The sequence below is a fragment of the Paralichthys olivaceus genome, chromosome 14 (genome assembly GCF_024713975.1).
Source record: "Paralichthys olivaceus isolate ysfri-2021 chromosome 14, ASM2471397v2, whole genome shotgun sequence".
NCBI classification, from domain to species: Eukaryota; Metazoa; Chordata; class Actinopteri; order Pleuronectiformes; family Paralichthyidae; genus Paralichthys; species Paralichthys olivaceus.
The window spans coordinates 658,584-677,740 of NC_091106.1; positions in this window are offsets into that span (position 1 = coordinate 658,584).

A 19,157-nucleotide genomic window follows, 5' to 3' on the forward strand; every position below is an offset into this window, starting at 1 on the left:
GTGTCTGAGCCAGGGACAGTAGACATCACTGAGGTTCCATCAATAAGGAGAGTATTGAAACACATGATATTTTACAATATACTGTGATGTAGATTCTCAGAAAGTTACAGAAATTTGTGGGGAAAAATTGTTTGCAGATGCTATGAATGTCATGTTAATTTCTGACACTCAGTTCACATTTATAGAGTTGGCTTGTTTTGTCAAGAAATCATCCATGTAAAATAAAAGAACATGGAACAAATTATTTATCATGTATTGCTCTATTTCTTTCTTTACCATTGTCACATTCAGTATGGCCAGAGGCATTATGTTTTCAGGTTGTCCATCCATCTGTCTTGCCCATTCATGTGAATGCGATATCTCATGAACAACTACGTTATGTTAGTCAAAGGTCAAAAGGTCAAGCTCACATGACTTTGCATTGTTTTGAATACAATTTATCAGGATTGTCCAAAGGAAATATCATTACATGTGGCACAAACATTCATTTGGACTCAATGATGACTTGAATAGAATTCAGTTGTCAAAGATCAAACGGCAAGGTCACTAGGACCTCACAAAGTTCACTTCTTGCCTTGTAAATGTGATATATCCGAAATGCCTTCAGGGAATTTTTTCACATTCACATGAATTTGGGTTTCATTTTGGTAGCCAAATGTCACAGTGTTCTCACAAAGTATGTAAATATTTTTCCTTAAATTGATATCTAAAGATCAGCTCATGGGAATGTCGTCAAACTTGGTAAAAATATTAACTTCAATTCAAAGATGAAGGATTCCCTTCGAAGTTAAAGGTCAGAGTAACGTCACTGTGAATGTGATATGTTAGGACTGTCAGTAGGGAATTTCATTATATCTGGTAACTTGGACTGCTTGAGGGAATTTCTTGAGATTATATCAAAGAATAAAGTGATTGAACAGAGTAAGGTATTGAGATGAATCGCATATGATTCAGACTTCACACCAAACACAGCAGATAGTAGATTCAGTAGATGGGACGCGGGACCAAAAATATTTTGGGAACTTTTTAAAAAGAAGACCATCAAAAGTTTTCAGGATCTAAAAAATCAGTATGGATTAAACAATCAAGATTTATACAGATATCTACAGATGCAGCATTATATGGAGTAAACTATAAAAAAGTTTAATTCAGATGAGCCTGAGTCAGGAATCATTAAGTTATTCATCTCAGCATATGATTCAGACCAGGGAAAGAAACTAATCACAAAACTATATAAAGAAGTGGAAAGATTAAAGGGTAACAATATGACATATATAAAAGAAAAGGGGGGAAAAGAGGCTGGGTGGCAGTTATCAGAGGAGGAATGGGACAAGGTAAATGAAGGACAGTGGAAAACAACATGCTCCCTCTCATGGAGAGAATATGGTTGGAGGAACATTGTAAGATACTTTATTACACCAACACAACAGAAATCTCAAGACACACGACGTTGGAGACTGTGTGGGGAAAATAAGGCAGACCATTTTCATATCTTTTGGGGATGCCCTTGTATTATACCTTTTTGGCAAGAGTTAAAGAAGAGTATGGAAACAATTCTGAAAGTGCAAATTCCACTTTCATTTGAAGTTTTATATTTGGGAAAAGAGAACCAGGAGATTAAATACATATTTCGAATAATGGTGGTGGTGGCTAAAAAGGCCATCACCAGAAAATGGCTAAAAAAAGATCCACCAAAAATAGAGGATTGGGTAGATGTAATGCTCGATATATATAGAATGGAGAAGCTGACTTTCTCAGCTAGACTAAAATCAGAAACTTTTAAAAACTACTGGGAAAACTGGATTGATTTTGTGTCTCCATTGAGAGCAGACTTTGTGCAATAAGGACAGTGTGTATTGCAGAGTGTTGACCCCCTTGGTTCAGGCTACAAACTTGTTTATTGTTCATTTATTTATTTGATATGTTTACCCCAATCAGGAGACAAGGAACAATGCAGGAGAGGTGTGAAAATAAGGACAAGAGTGAAAAAGCAGTTCATTTTACTTCACATTTACTCTACTGTAACTTTACTTGAGAATTAATGTCCAACTATGTCTCTGCTCTGCGGTGGAAATATAGGAATGTTTTATACAGTTGTAAAATTATACACATTATGTAAAATATTGATGGAATATTGATATGTGGAATCAATAAAAAAGATAATTGAAAAAAAAAAAAAAAGCTCTGGGTGTTGCAGGTCAAAAGATCAAATTTGGGGCCTTTTGGGTTCAAATGTCTGGTTAGGGTTACTACACATGCTCTTACTGCTGCTGGTGATAGAATAACTTTTTGAACATAAAAACACAAGAATAAACAAAAATACTGTTCTCTAAGTGCTGCAACTGACAGTAAACATTACAACATGAATATGCTCTAGTATTAGAATATGAGAAATTTAATGTTACTCTGCTACTTCAGCCAACTTGCGGGAGGATGAGGTCGTATTAAAGAGACCACTTTGGTGAGAGAATGGGCTGTGATTGGTGGGTGACTGACGAGCACCCATAAACCTATCGGTAGCCGAGCACATGACTCTGTGTCCTGCATGAACTAACACAATGCTTCATTAGTCACAATTCAAGTTCAGGATTTCTACGATGACATTCTCACTTTAAACTTAATTTTAAGTATCTTGAATTGAGGCAAATTAAAGCTGGCCTTGAATTATGATCAGTCAGAATCAAATTGTCATATATCACAAATCATAAACTGGATTTATTTTCATAATTAATTATGGATAAAATTACAAAGTATGTTGCAGAAATCTGAAATGGATATCTATATAATTGAGTATTGTACAAGTTACATTGTACAAGTACATGTTCTACTGAATAAGGGATCAGCCACTTGCTATCTGTAAACCCCCAACCCCCAAGTGAATCTCCTTATATTATGCTAGGTGTTGTTTGGGCAAAGAAAAAATTAAAAGAAAAAGACTCTAATTTTTGCATTTTAGCAGGTGCTCTTAATAAAAATGTTCCCTTTTTAGCACCATGCATCTTATCCACTGAAATATCCACACTTACATCACTGATATAAACATATCAGTCAGGTTTGCCTATCTCAGCTGTGGAGAAGGGAGGGAGACTGTCACCTGTGCATGTACACCACTGTATCTCTCATGGAAGTTACCATTTTAATTATGTTAGAGGCAAAAAAATTGTGAGCATTGACAGCCATTTTTAGATATGATAGGTAAAGTGAGCAGTATCGGCTACAGAGTTTACCCATAGTCTGCTGCTGCCATCTTCCTCATCCTGCTACTGATTGGCATAATCATTGCCATTGCAGTGGTCTGTTGCAAGTGGAGGAAGAAAGCTCTGAGAAAGGACAAAGAAGGAGTGCCACTCCGGGATGTTTAGTGTGTGTGTGTTTCAGCACATGCACACACATGCACACATATTATTGTGGGAACAAGCGGTACAGCTGAACTGGACTGAGGCCTGCAACGAAAGTAATAGTTCAAAGTTCCACTGTCAAACACTGGAATCCACCCTTCCTTTAGTTTCTGTGAAACTGAATATGTTGAACATATTTTATTCTTACTTCATCTACTACTATCATTTCATGCTGCAAAAAATAAAAGATAGAAACACTGATAGTCATCTTACTGAAGCGGTTATATTTCATTCATTTTCTTTTGTATTTGCTTAGTGGTATTTGATAATTGTAGATAAAGACTACCATTTCATTTTATTTATTTCATTTTATAGAGACCTTTCTAACTTCACATTTATTTTTTTAGTCTGGTGAAAGCAACACTTTATGGAAAATCAAGACTTTGTGTATATTATTTTGTATCTGATGCTTAACTTATTGTGTTTAATTGAAATTAACACATTTGTATATGATGCTTTTGTTATACGTCTGTTTTTTGCAGATAATTTTGTATTTGGTGAAAATATTTAACATTTGATAAATATTGTTATAAACAGAACCATTTATTATTTCAGTTCTGTTAAATGGAAAATAGCAAATATTACAATTTGTGTCTGTGCCTTATTAGAGATGGAATTGGAGATGTCAGGATTGCAAAAATGCTTGGACTGAATGTGCAGAACCCAGAACCCCAACACACTGAATAAACAATAGTACTTGTTAATTAACCCTAAGTGATGTCCAGGGGGCTTACATCCATCTATAGTTTTATGAACTTCACTGTAAAAGGAGTTCTGTGCATCTTCATCAAAGGGTGACAAAAAAATCTAAAAAGTGAAACCTGATCCATTTTATGTCTATTAAATCTTGACAAAAGGCATTCATATTTTTACACTCTTACCTTAATAATTCTAGATTCTATAATTCTGTATGGGTTTGAAAAAAATCCACTCTAGCAGATACTTATATGTTATGTAATCTACTTTAGTAGCCTCCCTCATAAATTTAGTTTGTTTTTTGTCTTCTGGCCTTGAGAGACGAGTAATCTCACCAGTTACTGTTAAAGCTGTAAAGTTACCCAGATTAACTTCATTATTTTCATTTAGTCAATCCAAAGAGTAAAGTGGACAGAATGCATTTTGTTGATTCTACAAATTTTAGCAGGGAGATAACACAATTTCTATGCCAAGATAGAAACAACAATAAGGTTTCACAACTAATATTCAGCAATGAGATGGTCATGATCACCCATGGGCATCATGTAAGAAAACCAAAATACAAATACAAAGTAGAAAAGATAAACCATAGTCTTTTACAAATTTGGGTAAATAACCAAGAATTAAGAATAGCCTTGTCCATGCCTATAATATGAAGAGCCACAGTGAAGGTAGAGGTAATGAGGTAGGACAGTAATCAAAGGAAATATCGTGTTTCAGGGCCATTCTGCACCCATCAATTAAACCTCAAATGAAACCATTTGTTACATTCACAGACTGACATTTCTACAGATAATTACATCTTGATGCCATACAATATAATATGGTTTACGGCAAACAAAAGAGAAGTACTTAAATGTCTCAGAGAAACATTGTCTGAACCATAGACTGTATATAAAGAGGTCTGAACCCAGTTATCTTGCATGGCTTAAGCCTGGCCCCCAGCTTTACTTTGGGGAACCTTGGAGTTACATGAAAACAAGCCTCTGGGACAGCCTTCTTCCACCTACAAAATATGAAAATGAGAAAGATCTCATCTCAAAGAATGCTGAAAAAGTAGTCCATGCATTTGTTACCTGTCGACCGCTTGGGGAATTCTGTGAAAGAATAAAAATGTTGTGGCTTGTTCAGATGTGTTTGACTCACTGCAGAATGGGGAGAGACATCACACAAGGCGGTACAATTCTTTCTAATGGTCAACATTCAGAGTTTAGGTTTTGAATCATCACTTAAATGGATAGTTCAACGCAAAAAGAAAATTCACTCATTATCTACTCATCTCTTTGCCGATGGAGGGGTCTCTGTGAAAACAAATGTGAATACAACTCCAGGAAGTCCTGGACAGGCTAATTTATTATACAATTATGCTCCAATCATTCACTAAGTCATGTGATAAACACCTTCAGCACCCCTGCTGATGTGGCATATCTGTATGCATTGGGGGTTCAAGTAAATTGAATTCACACTGTGATGTGAGAGCTTGTGAATGGTTTGTATTTATATAGCACCTTTCTAGTCTTGATGATCACTCAAAGCACTTTACAATACAGTTTGCAATTCACCCATTCACACACATATTCATACAGTTTTTTTTTCAATGAAGGGCAATTTGGGGTTCAGCATCTTGCCTAGGTATACTTGCTTGTGTGTCTTGTGTTGCAAGATCCTGCTTTGGCTGGAGCTGGGGGCCATCAGTGAAGTAGAGGTAGCTGGCCACTGCCTCATATAATAATAGCCATGCTCATCCTGCCATTCAGATGAGTTTTGATTTCTGTAGCATTAATCTGATCTTGTTTTGGTCTGGAATTCAGTTCCTGTCAGCCTTATCAGTTGAATTTCTTTTTTGTTTTAGTTCTTTGAAAATTACTTTTTGTTAGAAAAATCTGAGCCATCATGTGTCTTCCCTTATTTAGTGCCAGATGACTCTGATGCGCCAAACCAAGTTATAAATTGCCTGTGAAAGTAAAACTGAAAATTTTGTAATGTTCAAGGACAAAAGATTATCGGCAAAGTTGGAGCAACAAAACAAATCAAAAATAAAGAACCTGGGTGTTATTCAGGACTAGATTTTAATCCACACATAAACAATGTCACAAAGATTGCCTTTTATCATTTAAGAAACATTGCAAGAGTAAGACTGTTCCTCACTTTGGAAACTGCCAAAAGTTGATTCATGCTTTTATACTTTCTCGCCTGGACTACTGTAATGCACTATATTCAGGATTACCGAAAAAATCCATCGATCGCCTACAGCTTTTGCAAAATCCAGCAGCCTTGGTTTTAATGAGAAATAGGAAAAGATTCCATATTACTTTTATTTTAGTGTCTTTACACTGGCTTCTAGCATCACTGAGGATTGATTTTAAAATTATTTTACTTGTTTTTAATTCTCTTAATGGTACAGCACCGTCATACATCTCTGACTGTTTATCGGAATATGTTACGAATCATTCCCTCAGGTCGTCTACAGCGGGCTTGCTCAATGTCCCCAAAACAAACAATAAAAGGTTTGGGGAAGCAGCTTTCTCTTGCTATGCTTTCCTATGCTATGCTATCCAAAGGTTTGGAACAAACTCCCACCACACATCAGACATGCTTCTTCTGTTGATAGTTTTAAGAAACAACTCAAGACCTGTTGCTATGATAATACATTTTAGCTGCATTTTATGTATAAATACATGCACTGAACTGTGCCTGTGGCCCCATATTTTTTATCATATTACTTCATGTAACTAAAGTCCATTGTTTGTGCTTCCATCTCTCTATCTCTCTCCCTCTCTCTCCAAATTTCACTACTAATACTACCACCATATTATGATTATGATGATGATGATAAACTGTTATAATTAATAATATAATTGCATCTCAATGTATCACTATTCATTATATTTATATTTTTATGACAACAACAGTCTCTCTCTGTCTCTCTCTCTCTCTTCTCTCCCCTCTTATCCACTCATCTCTCCTCTCCTCCATTATTCTCCTCTAGTCAAGGCAGATGGGCGCCCACACTGATTCCAGAAACTTGTTGTAGTCACTCACTTATAGTAAACTCACTTGAATACTATAATAATAATAATAATATTGATACTATTACTACTACTACTACTAGTAATACACTTTATTCATATAGCACTTTAAAAAACGGAAGTGCTTTGACTGAAAAGCAAGCAAAGTAAATACAAACTTGAACAAATAAAAGCAGTAATATGACAATCAAGTATTAATTTGGTCCAATTTTTAGTGAAAATGGCAGAGCAGATGTTTTGGTTGCAAACCTAACAATGCTCTACTTGGCTCTACTATTGCTCTACTACTTACTTGTATGCAAGTAGAGCTATAATTCATCCTGCACATTGAGGCCTCCATCATGAAATACAATGCACAACAAAAGACATAAAACAGTTTATATTTTGTTACATTACATACAGTACAAAATACTATGAATATACACATTTCACTTAATAGTAACATGCCATCGCCCAAAGATATCAGTAATCATATCTTCAGTTTTAGAGCATTCCATTACTTCTGACTATACGTGTTGGCAGCTCTGTGCGGTAAACACATTTCCCGTTAGTCTGCATGAAGGTGACTGTCATCTTATGCTCAGTGACCTGGAAGTAAGCCACGCCTCCTATTGTGTGATTGACAGGACTGGAGTAGAGCTGCCAGGACTGAGGAACACTGTCCTTGTGAGTGGTGTCAGGATCGCTGACCACCCCACTCCCACTGACTACATATGAGCTCCCATCATCCTCTCTGATGAACTGTTAAAAATACAGAGACAGACAGCATTAAAGGCATCAATGTTGTGCTCAATTAGACCAAGATACAGCGACAAAATTCATTAAAGGTTCAGTGTGTAAGATTTAGGTGAAAGGGAGCAGAAACTGAATACAAAGTAATCCTAGTGATGTTTTCACTAGTGTGTTTTATCTAAATTGTACGATTGTTGTTTTCTTAGAATGAGCCATCTATATTTAAATACTTTATATTTACATGTGGAGCAGGTCCTCTCTACAGAGGCCGCCATGTTTTTACAGTAGTAAAAACTGGACAAACTAAACGCCTCTTGAGTTTTTATGACAAGTGAAGGCTGCCACAGGTTCTCTTTCATGTTTGGAAGAGGAGGGTAAGATGAGGGGTATTCAGCTGCAACATGAAGCTGCTCAGTATAAGTAGGAAGTATAATTCAGGAAGACTTTCTCATAAACCGTTCCTGGCAGAGGCCGTCCACACAGAGCCCAGTTCTGCCGGAGGTTTCTTACACCTGGGAGTTTTTCCTCCCCGCTGTTGCTCATGCTTGCTCGGTGTGGAACAAGTTGGATTTTGGGTTTCTTCTTGGACTTGGACTTTTGTGCAGCACCCTTAGACAACTGCTTGTTGTGATACCGTGCTATATAAATTTGAAATTTGAAATATTCAATTACTCACAAATCTATCTCTCTATATATATTTCTTCTTATTAATCAGCTGATTGTGGGCATTTTGAATGGCCATTCAGATATTGCCACAATCTCATCCAGCCAGTTGGCGGTTGTGATCAAATTTGAAATCCTTTCTCCTCTCTCCGGCAGTCAGCTGTCATTAGTGATCCGCTGTAACTCCCCTTCAACCCAATCTCCTCCGGTTTAATCCGAAGCCATGGTCCAGTCCAGCAGAGTCATTCATAATTATTTCTCCATCAACCCCTCTGATGCCGATGACATCACATAGGGGTCAAAATGCCAAAAGACTTAATTGCATAGAAATAAAAAAAATATTCAACTGTCAAGTTAAAGTCTCTCCTGATTGAACTGTTCTCATATCAACCACTTGTTTCCAATCTTATTTCATTGTAGGGCTTTATGCAGCACATTGATTCCCTCTTACACTGACACACACATATTGACAATAACACATCTGAATGCTTAGACTGCAACACTCACGTTGCACAGTAAATTCCTCTTGCTCCAACGTGTTTTACAGACACACAGATCACTTCATAATGTTGAGGTAATTATAAAATTAAATATAAAACCATATCATACAAGTGGTAGATGAAGTTACCAGATATTCCATCACATTGTATCATTCTATGTTATTGTTTCCATCTTTTCAATCCCCCCTCCCTTTCTGCTTCTGTTGTGCAGTGACTTTAGTTTTTTTACGGTCATTTTGTGCCATACAGACTTGCATAGTGAAGATAAGGCTTACAGTGTACCATTCTTAATGTTGTCTTTACTCAGTAGCCATCACATTGTGCAATCATTTACTTCATTGAGATAAGTTGAAGCCAATTGTTGGACTGTAAGTTATACTACTGCAGGAAAAACAAATGCTCATCTTCCTGGAACAATATGTCAACACTGTGCTCATATAAAATAAATAAGATTTCATCTTTATGACTAATTATATTGACCAGTAATATCCGTTGAAACAAAGTATCATTTAACCCAATAACTATCTGGATGGTTTCTAATTTTTGGAAATGTATAAAACCTGTGATTGTGTAATGTGGGCACATGCCAGTCTTGGTGCCAGAAAATGATGCAAACTAGCTTTGAACTATCAACAAGTACAGTCTTTGTAGCACCCACTAGTGAATGCCACCTCCTGTACAGAGAGGGGCAATCTTGCACATGCTCTTCTCAAACACAGTGTGATAAGTGGGATATGAAAAAGAATAAATAACTGTCAAAGAGACAGACAGACAAATAACAACACACTGAGATACACTTCCTTGATGTGTATCATTTACACATGATATTTTTTATGATTGAGCGTGCACTCACTTACATACCTGCAGATTGTGGTCATGGCCAGACAAGTACACAGTGACTCTGTATTTCTTCAGCAGGGGCCTCAGTCTGTTGACCAGACAGGATGTTGGTCCGTGATGGCCGATGGACCAGACAGTATAATGACCAGCCACCACAACATAGGCTGATATGACACATGTCATACATACTGGCACTTCAGTTAAAAGGCAACAACAGAACAAAATGTAACTGTATCACATCTTAGAGAACAACCACAGTTCTGTCTCATTTGCTTCTGTTTCTGTATGTTAATTGAGAGTGGCATGATGATGCAGAAATCGTTTGTATTTAGTGCCGTGCAAAAATATTATAATTAATAACATGCATAATACAATCATGCACATAGCAATGACTCCAAACATATAGCCTTATAAAGATTTATCAAGAACTATCTTCACAGATAAGAGAAACAAATAGCTCTTCACATCATCAAGTTATTTTTTGACAGCATGACGTAACAGAGGAATGTTTTTTGAGCAATGTTGCAGATCATCAAACACATTTTAATATAAGGTAAAGACAATGTGAGTACATCATTGGATTTATTGAAAGGAAAGAGTTAATCTAAATCCCCCATTGAAAGGTAATCCACCCCAAAACCTAAATACTGTTCTATTTGCAATAACTTTAAGTCTTTTACATCCCTGTGGAGGAATTTTTGAACCATTGCCATTGCAGGACTTTTTAAAATCCAGCACATAGGTTTTTGAGCATGAACTGTACATTCATGCTGTACTCTAAAGTCTTGCCACAGCATCATAACCGGGTTCAAGTTGAGAGCTAACATTTGTTGTTTGTCCTGATGCCTACGTGCTCAGGACATTATGTGTTGCTCTACAAATTGTTTGGAGTGTCCAGGCAGTTGTATTGGCAGTTTGCTACTGCATGGCGTGAGTTTGGTTGCTTTGCAGCTTGTTTTTTCGAATTTAACTGTTGCTTGTGGGTATCGTTGTGTTATTGTGAAGTTGTGGTCTCCCTGTTGTTAAAAAAAATCCACTGTGTGTGTGTATGTGTGTGCAGAGGTGATAAAAGCACACACATTCTTTACTCAAGTAGAGGTACAGATACTTGTATTAAAAATAAAGAAGTTTAACCACTGTTTCGGCTTCTTTAACCAAGTAAAAGTATAAAAGTACAGGTTCTGAAATGTACTTTGACTTCTTTAACTGAACTACTCTTACTTCAAATAAAGTAAAGAACAATTCACTTAAACGGAGGGTTAAAGCAAAGATTTCTGAGCATGAAAAACTGTCCACAAGAAAATGAGTACAATGTATTGAATGAAGTATTTTCTTAAAAGGTCCAGTGTATAAGACTTAGGAGAAAGTGATCTATTGGCAAGAATTGAATATAAAATAATCCACCAGTGGGCAATCGTCAAAATTGTACAGATTGAACAGAATGGGCCCTGCTAGATTTAAATACTTTATATTTACATCAGGAGCGCATCCAAACTGGGCAAACTAAAGCTTTTGAGTTTTTATGTCAGCTGAAGTTCACAGCAGGTTCTGCTACCCACCTCTGAGAGTGTTTATGTACATATGATATTCATTAGCGATATTCACTGCCACTAGATGTCACACTAGCAGCAGTATCTCAAACCATAGCAAATGTGGAGGTAATCCTGTAATTCTCCATTTACTTTATTTAAATCTCAATAGGTATATGTTTATATCAGTGATGTAAGTGTGGATATTTCAGTGGATAAGATGCATGGTGCTAAAAAGGGAACATTTTTATTAAGAGCACCTGCTGAAATGCAGAAATTAGACTTTTTTTCTTTTAATTTTTTCTTTGCCCAAACAACACCTAGCATAATATTAGGAGATTCACTTGGGGGTTGGGGGTTTACAGATAGCAAGTGGCTGATCCCTTATTCAGTAGAACATGTACTTGTACAATGTAACTTGAACAATGCTCAATGATATAGATATCCATTTCAGATTTCTGCAACATACTTTGTAATTTTATCCATAATTAATTATGAAAATAAATCCAGTTTATGATTTGTGATATATGACAATTTGATTCTGACTGATCATAATTCAAGGTCAGCTTTAATTTGCCTCAATTCAAGATACTTTAAATGAGGTTTAAAGTGAGAATGTCATTGTAGAAATCCTGAACTTGAATTGTGACTAATGAAGCATTGTGTTAGTTCATGCAGGACACAGAGTCATGTGCTCAGCTACCGATAGGTTTATGGGTGCTCGTCAGTCACCCACCAATCACAGCCCATTCTCTCACCAAAGTGGTCTCTTTAAATACGACCTCAACATTAAATTTCTCATATTCTAATACTAGAGCATATTCATGTTATGGTTGTAATGTTTACGGTCAGTTGCAGCACTTAGAGAACAGTATTTTTGTTTATTCTTGTGTTTTTATGTTCAAAAAGTTATTCTAACACCAGCAGCAGTAAGAGCATGTGTAGTTACCCTAACCAGACATTTGAACCCAAAAGGCTCCAAATTTGATCTTTTGACCTGCAACACCCAGAGCTTTTTTTTTTTTTCAATTATCTTTTTTATTGATTCCACATATCAATATTCCATCAATATTTTACATAATGTGTATAATTTTACAACAGTATAAAACATTCCTATACTTCCACCGCAGAGCAGAGACATAATTGGACATGAATTCTCAAGTAAAGTTACAGTAGAGTAAATGTGAAGTAAAATGAACCGCTTTTTCACTCTTGTCCTTATTTTCACACCTCTCCTGCATTGTTCCTTGTCTCCTGATTGGGGTAAACATATCAAATAAATAAATGAATAATAAACAAGTTTGTAGCCTGAACCAAGGGGGTCAACACTCTGCAATACACACTGTCCTTATTGCACAAAGTCTGCTCTCAATGGAGACACAAAATCAATCCAGTTTTCCCAGTAGTTTTTAAAAGTTTCTGATTTTAGTCTAGCTGAGAAAGTCAGCTTCTCCATTCTATATATATCGAGCATTACATCTACCCAATCCTCTATTTTTGGTGGATCTTTTTTTAGCCATTTTCTGGTGATGGCCTTTTTAGCCACCACCACCATCATTATTCCAAATATGTATTTAATCTCCTGGTTCTCTTTTCCCAAATATAAAACTTCAAATGAAAGTGGAATTTGCACTTTCAGAATTGTTTCCATACTCTTCTTTAACTCTTGCCAAAAAGGTATAATACAAGGGCATCCCCAAAAGATATGAAAATGGTTGGCCTTATTTTCCCCACACAGTCTCCAACGTCGTGTGTCTTGAGATTTCTGTTGTGTTGGTGTAATAAAGTATCTTACAATGTTCTTCCAACCATATTCTCTCCATGAGAGGGAGCATGTTGTTTTCCACTGTCCTTCATTTACCTTGTCCCATTCCTCCTCTGATAACGTGCGAACGAGCTGAACACGTTCTTCAATAGGTTCAACAACAACCACCCCACCCCCAGCGGACCCTCCACTGCCTCTACGACTGCCTCTACTGCTTCTCAGAGCAACAACCCCCCACCTCCCCCCATCATCCTCTGCCCCACACCACACCCGTCACCATCTCCCCCCACCCCTCCGCTGGCTTTCACCACAGACTTTTTCACACCTCCCACCCCCAGGACATCCTCACATCACCCACAGTCCCCCACCACCACCACCTCCTGCAACACACACCTCTTTGCACCACCCTCAAACCCACCACTGACATCCCCTACCCTCCAGTCTGGACTACACATCACAGCCAGCCAGGTGAGGAGAGAGCTGGAGAGGCTCAAACAGAGGAAAGCTGCTGGACCGGACCGCATCCGCCCTCGTGTGCTGAAGGCATGTTCCAGCCAGCTCTGTGGAGTTCTCCAGCACCTCTTCAACCTGAGCCTACACCTTCAGAGAGTGCCAGTGCTCTGGAAAACATCCTGCCTGGTCCCAGTGCCCAAAAAAGGACGTCCTGCTGCACTGGAGGACTACAGGCCGGTGGCACTGACCTCTCACATCATGAAGGTCATGGAGAGACTGGTATTGGCACACCTCAGACCACTGGTGTGCCCATCACAAGACCCCCTGCAGTTTGCATATCAGCCCCATGTTGGGGTTGATGATGCAATCATCTACCTGCTGCAGAAGGCCTACTCCTCCCTGGACAGACCCAACACCTCAGTCCGGATCATGTTTTTTGATTTCTCCAGCGCCTTCAACACCATCCAGCCCAGACTGCTGAAGGCCAAACTGGAGGGCACGCGGGTGAGTGCTCCCCTCATCACTTGGGTCGATGACTATCTGACGGGCAGACCACAGTTTGTGAGATTACAGAATTGTGTGTCTGATCGTCTGATCAGTAACATCGGGGCCCCCCAGGGAACTGTACTGTCCCCCTTCCTCTTCACCACATACACTGCTGATTTTAAGCACTGCACTGAGTCGTGTCATCTGCAGAAGTTCTCTGATGACACGGCCATTGTGGGGTGTATTGAGGGCGGGGGGAGGCTGAGTACAGGGACCTGGTCGACCGCTTTGTGAAGTGGTGTGGGGAGAACCGCCTGCAGCTCAACGTGGAGAAGACGAAGGAGATGGTGGTGGATTTCAGGAGGAACAAGCCCCTGCCCTCTCCTGTCTGCATCAGTGGGACGGATGTGGAGGTGGTACCTGCATACAAGTACCTCGGTATCACATTGGACAATAAACTGGACTGGTCCACCCACACAGAGGGCCTGAGCCGGTTTTACTTCCTGAGGAGGCTCGGGTCCTTCAATGTCTGGAACAAAATGCCCGCAGATGTTCTATCAGTCTGTTGTGGCGAGCACCATCTTCTTTGCTGTGGTGTCCTGGGGTGCGGGCATCAAGACAAAGGACGCCAACAGACTGAACAAAATCATAAGGAAAGCAGAGTCTGTGGTTGGCTCTAAGCTTGTCACCATGGAGGAGGTGGTGGAGAACAGGATGCTGGCAAAACTGCTGGCAATCATGGACAATCCCTCTCACCCCCTCCACAAAACACTGGACAAGCTAAAGAGCAGCTTCAGCCACAGGCTCATCCAACCCCGCTGCTCTAAGGAGCGATACAGGAAATCGTTCATTCCAACCGCAATAAGACTCTATAACTCATCTACCTCTGTCAGAGCCACCATCACAGAACTGAACTAACATACCTGTCACCCTTGCACCATGTACCCTGTACTACACTACGCCCCATATACTGGAACATTTACTTCTGTGATATGTGTTAATTAAACCATTTTGATATTACAGACCATTTTATACAATAATATTGTCTTTTGCACACCCAGTCTACATATTCTTACACTGATAGTATATTGTATAGTCAAGTACTTATATTTATACCCTACTATATACTATATATCATATCATATTATATCATACTCTGTATATTCTCTGTATATTCTTCGTATATATAAGTCTATATACACATATTTATACATGTGTACATGTTATTATTATTATATTATTACTACTACTATTACTATTATTATTATATATACTGTTGCTGCCATTATTACTATATACTGCTATTATATTGGTATAAGTACTATCTATATAAATATATATTATGTTATATTGTATACTATATATATATATATATATATATATATATATATATATATATATACTGTACTACTATTCTTATATACTGTCTAACAATAACATTACCATCATATCATCATTACTATTACCATCATATTGCCACTGCACTACTTGTCTGCCTATTCATCTTGTGTTTCTGTTTTTGTTCATTTTTACCTCAATGTTTTGTTTTGTTCTATTGTATTGTGTTTTGTTGTGTTCTGATATACGAGCTGCTATGACAACTTAATTTCCCTCCGGGGATGATTAAGTAATCTATCTATCTATCTATCTAACTGCCACCCAGCCTCTTTTCCCCCCTTTTCTTTTATAAATGTCATATTGTTACCCTTTAATCTTTCCACTTCTTTATATAGTTTTGTGATTAGTTTGAATCATATGCTGAGATAAAGAACTTAATGATTCCTGACTCAGGCTCATCTGAATTAAACTTTTTTATAGTTTTCTCCATATAATGCCGCATCTGTAGATATCTGTATAAATCTTGATTGTTTAATCCATACTGATTTTTTAGATCCTGAAAACTTTTGATGGTCTTCTTTTTAAAAAGTTCCCAAAATATTTTTGGTCCCGCGTCCCATCTACTGAATCTACTATCTGCTGTGTTTGGTGTGAAGTCTGAATCATATGCGATTCATCTCAATACCTTACTCTCTTCAATCACTTTATTCTTTGATATAATCTCAAGAAATTCCCTGTCTGCCCCTGCTGCCTTCTAGCCGTATAACGTTATTAAAAACAAGCAAGATCTTACCTTTGCACTTTTCCTGCCACACAGGGAAAGACAACGCCTCCACGACACACACAAATGAAACTTATCTCTCTCTCACGTGTCTGTGTGTGTGTGTGTGTGTGTGCGTCGGGTCAGATCAAGGTGGTCAGCGGGACCTTTCACGTGACTCCTGCATTTAGAGACGCGGTCTTTCCCTGCGTGGAGTTGGAGAGAGCGAGCGACCTTCGGTGACCACGTACAATGATATTCCGGCTGAAATCTTGATTCGGACACACAGGGGATGCAGAGGAAGGCAAAAATCTACGGAGGAAAAGGGAGGCTGTGAAACAACAAAGACTTATCAAGAAGAGCTATAAGCCGAGTCTTCCCTCCATTGTCATGGGAAACGTGAGATCGCTGGGGAATAAGATGGACGAGCTGACTGCACTGGTCCAAAGTCAGAAGGAGTATCTTGAGTGTAGTTTAATATGCTTTACGGAGACATGGCTGCACCAGGATGTTCCCGACGAAAACACCACCATCAAGGGCTTCCATACTGTGCGCGTGGACAGAGACAGCGTTCAGAGCGGTAAGCGCAAAGGAGGGGGTCTTTGCAGGCGACTGAAAGACCGCGTCTCTAAATGCAGGTGTCACATGAAAGGTCCCGCTGATCACCTTGATCTGACCCGACACAAACAGACACGTGAGAGAGAGAGAGAGAGATAAGTTTCATTTCTGATGAAAGTGTGTGTCGTGGAGGCGTGGTCTTCCCCTGTGTAGGAGAGGTGTATAGGCTGGTAAGATCTTTTTTGTTTTTTAATTTTTAATAACGTTATATGGATTACATCATAGCGTAACGAGTTGATATGATGCGGAGCTCCCTGTGTTGTTTTCCAATTGCTGGTGGAAGTGAAGGGGGTTAACCCCGCAGTAAGCAACATCACCTTCGGCCCTGGATGGAACACACCTCTGGCTACGACCGGTGAGCTGAAGCAGGAACGATTAACAAGAGGAAAGTGACTGAAGGAAAGTGTGAAAGACATTCACAGATTCAGACTTTTCGGATCAATAGCAGACTCGCAAGGGGATTCGTATCAAGTTACATTGTGAAACCTTTCAGGTAATGCAATAACTTTATTACAGTTTCCCTTTTTCCAAATGAACAACTGAGACGATCCCTCATGTGATTAGTTTATCATTAATACCACGGTCATTTTATACTCCACTTCAACTCTTCTTTACCCATCTTTCACACTTTACTGCAGTCATTTCCTCCTGTCCTCAACCAGAAATATGTCACGCTATAATGTGATCCGTATAATGTTATTAAAAATGTATAAAACACCCCACACTTGAGAACAAACACAGTTAAGATCTGTTGTTATATAGATAGTATGCTTGAATGTTGTTATATAGTATTGTTTGCAGATGCTATGAATGTGTTGTTAATTTTATGACACTCAGCCCACAGTGTGGACGATCATCTGCCTGGATCATCTGGTATCAGCTCTTACTAGTTAAAATGTAAACAATAACAGTGTAAAGAAGTTATTGATTATCAATGATAGCAGCAACAATTAATATAATAAGCATTGTTGTTAATAATAATAATAATAATAGTTGTTCTCCTTCAGTTCTTGAGTCAGAGGTATCTGCAATGAGAGAGAGAAAGAGAGAGAGGGACTATGGGAGAAAAGAGACACGTCAATAACATAGTTTTTGACATTTATTAAAAAAAATAAATGAGTGTGGGGTGGGGGGGGGGCAGAGAGACAGAGAGAAGTGGAGAAGTGCTCTGTGGATGATGGGAGTTTCCCCTGCAGTCTAGACCTATAGCAGCTTAAGGGATGGTTCAGGACTCACCTGATCCAGCAAGGCTTTATCAAAAAGGAATGTTTTAAGTTTAACCGTAAATGCACAGAAGTTGTCTGCCTGGTAGCTGAATGCTCTACCTCCTGTTCTACTCTTACAGACTCTTGGAACCACAAGAGAGCCTGTGTTTTGGGAATGAAAACACCTACTGTAGATGCTTGAGAGAGAGTCTGAGCCAGGGACAGTAAATATGGTTGAGGTTCCATCAATAAGGTGAGTAATAAAAAATGTGATACCTTACAATACTTTGTTCTGAGAATGTTTTTGAAATCTGTGGGGATTTATGTAGATAACATTTATTTGACAACTTGTACCATTTCTATTTGGGGGGGCAATTTCACGGCTATGCTCAGTATCAAATTCTAAATCCACATTAAAAAATTGAGGAGAAAAAAATATGAAAAGATGAGGAGGGAGGTTGATTTTCATGTGATTTTTATTGTGTTGTAGACTGGTTTGTTTTAAATGTCCCCCAGGCAAAATGGAACGTGCGTAACTTGTAGTGACTACAGTATCAGTATAGTGCCTGGAAAAGATAATTTTGGATACATGCCTCGAGCTGCAACTGGCAACTGACGCAGAAAGTAATGCATGTAAGACACATTGTCATCATCCACAGGGTCTCCTCCTGTGTCCTTTCACCTCCCCTTTATAATGTGTATACTGATGACTGCCGCAGCTGGCATGACAACAGATTACTTTTCAAATTTGCTGATGACTCTGTGACAGTCAGTTTCCTCCATGCAGATGAGAACAACCATGGTCCCATTGTGGATTGTGGGGGGGGGGGAGGAATGTTTTAAGTTTAACTGTAAATGCACAGAAGTTGTCTGCCTGGTAGCTGAATGCTCTACCTCCTGTTCTACTCTTACAGACTCTTGGAACCACAAGAGAGCCTGTGTTTTGGGAATGAAAACACCTACTGTAGATGCTTGAGAGAGAGTCTGAGCCAGGGACAGTAAATATGGTTGAGGTTTCATCAATAAGGTGAGTAATAAAAAATGTGATACCTTACAATATACTGTGATGTTAACTTTGTTCTGAGAATGTTTTTGAAATCTGTGGGGATTTATGTAGATAACATTTATTTGACAACTTGTACCAT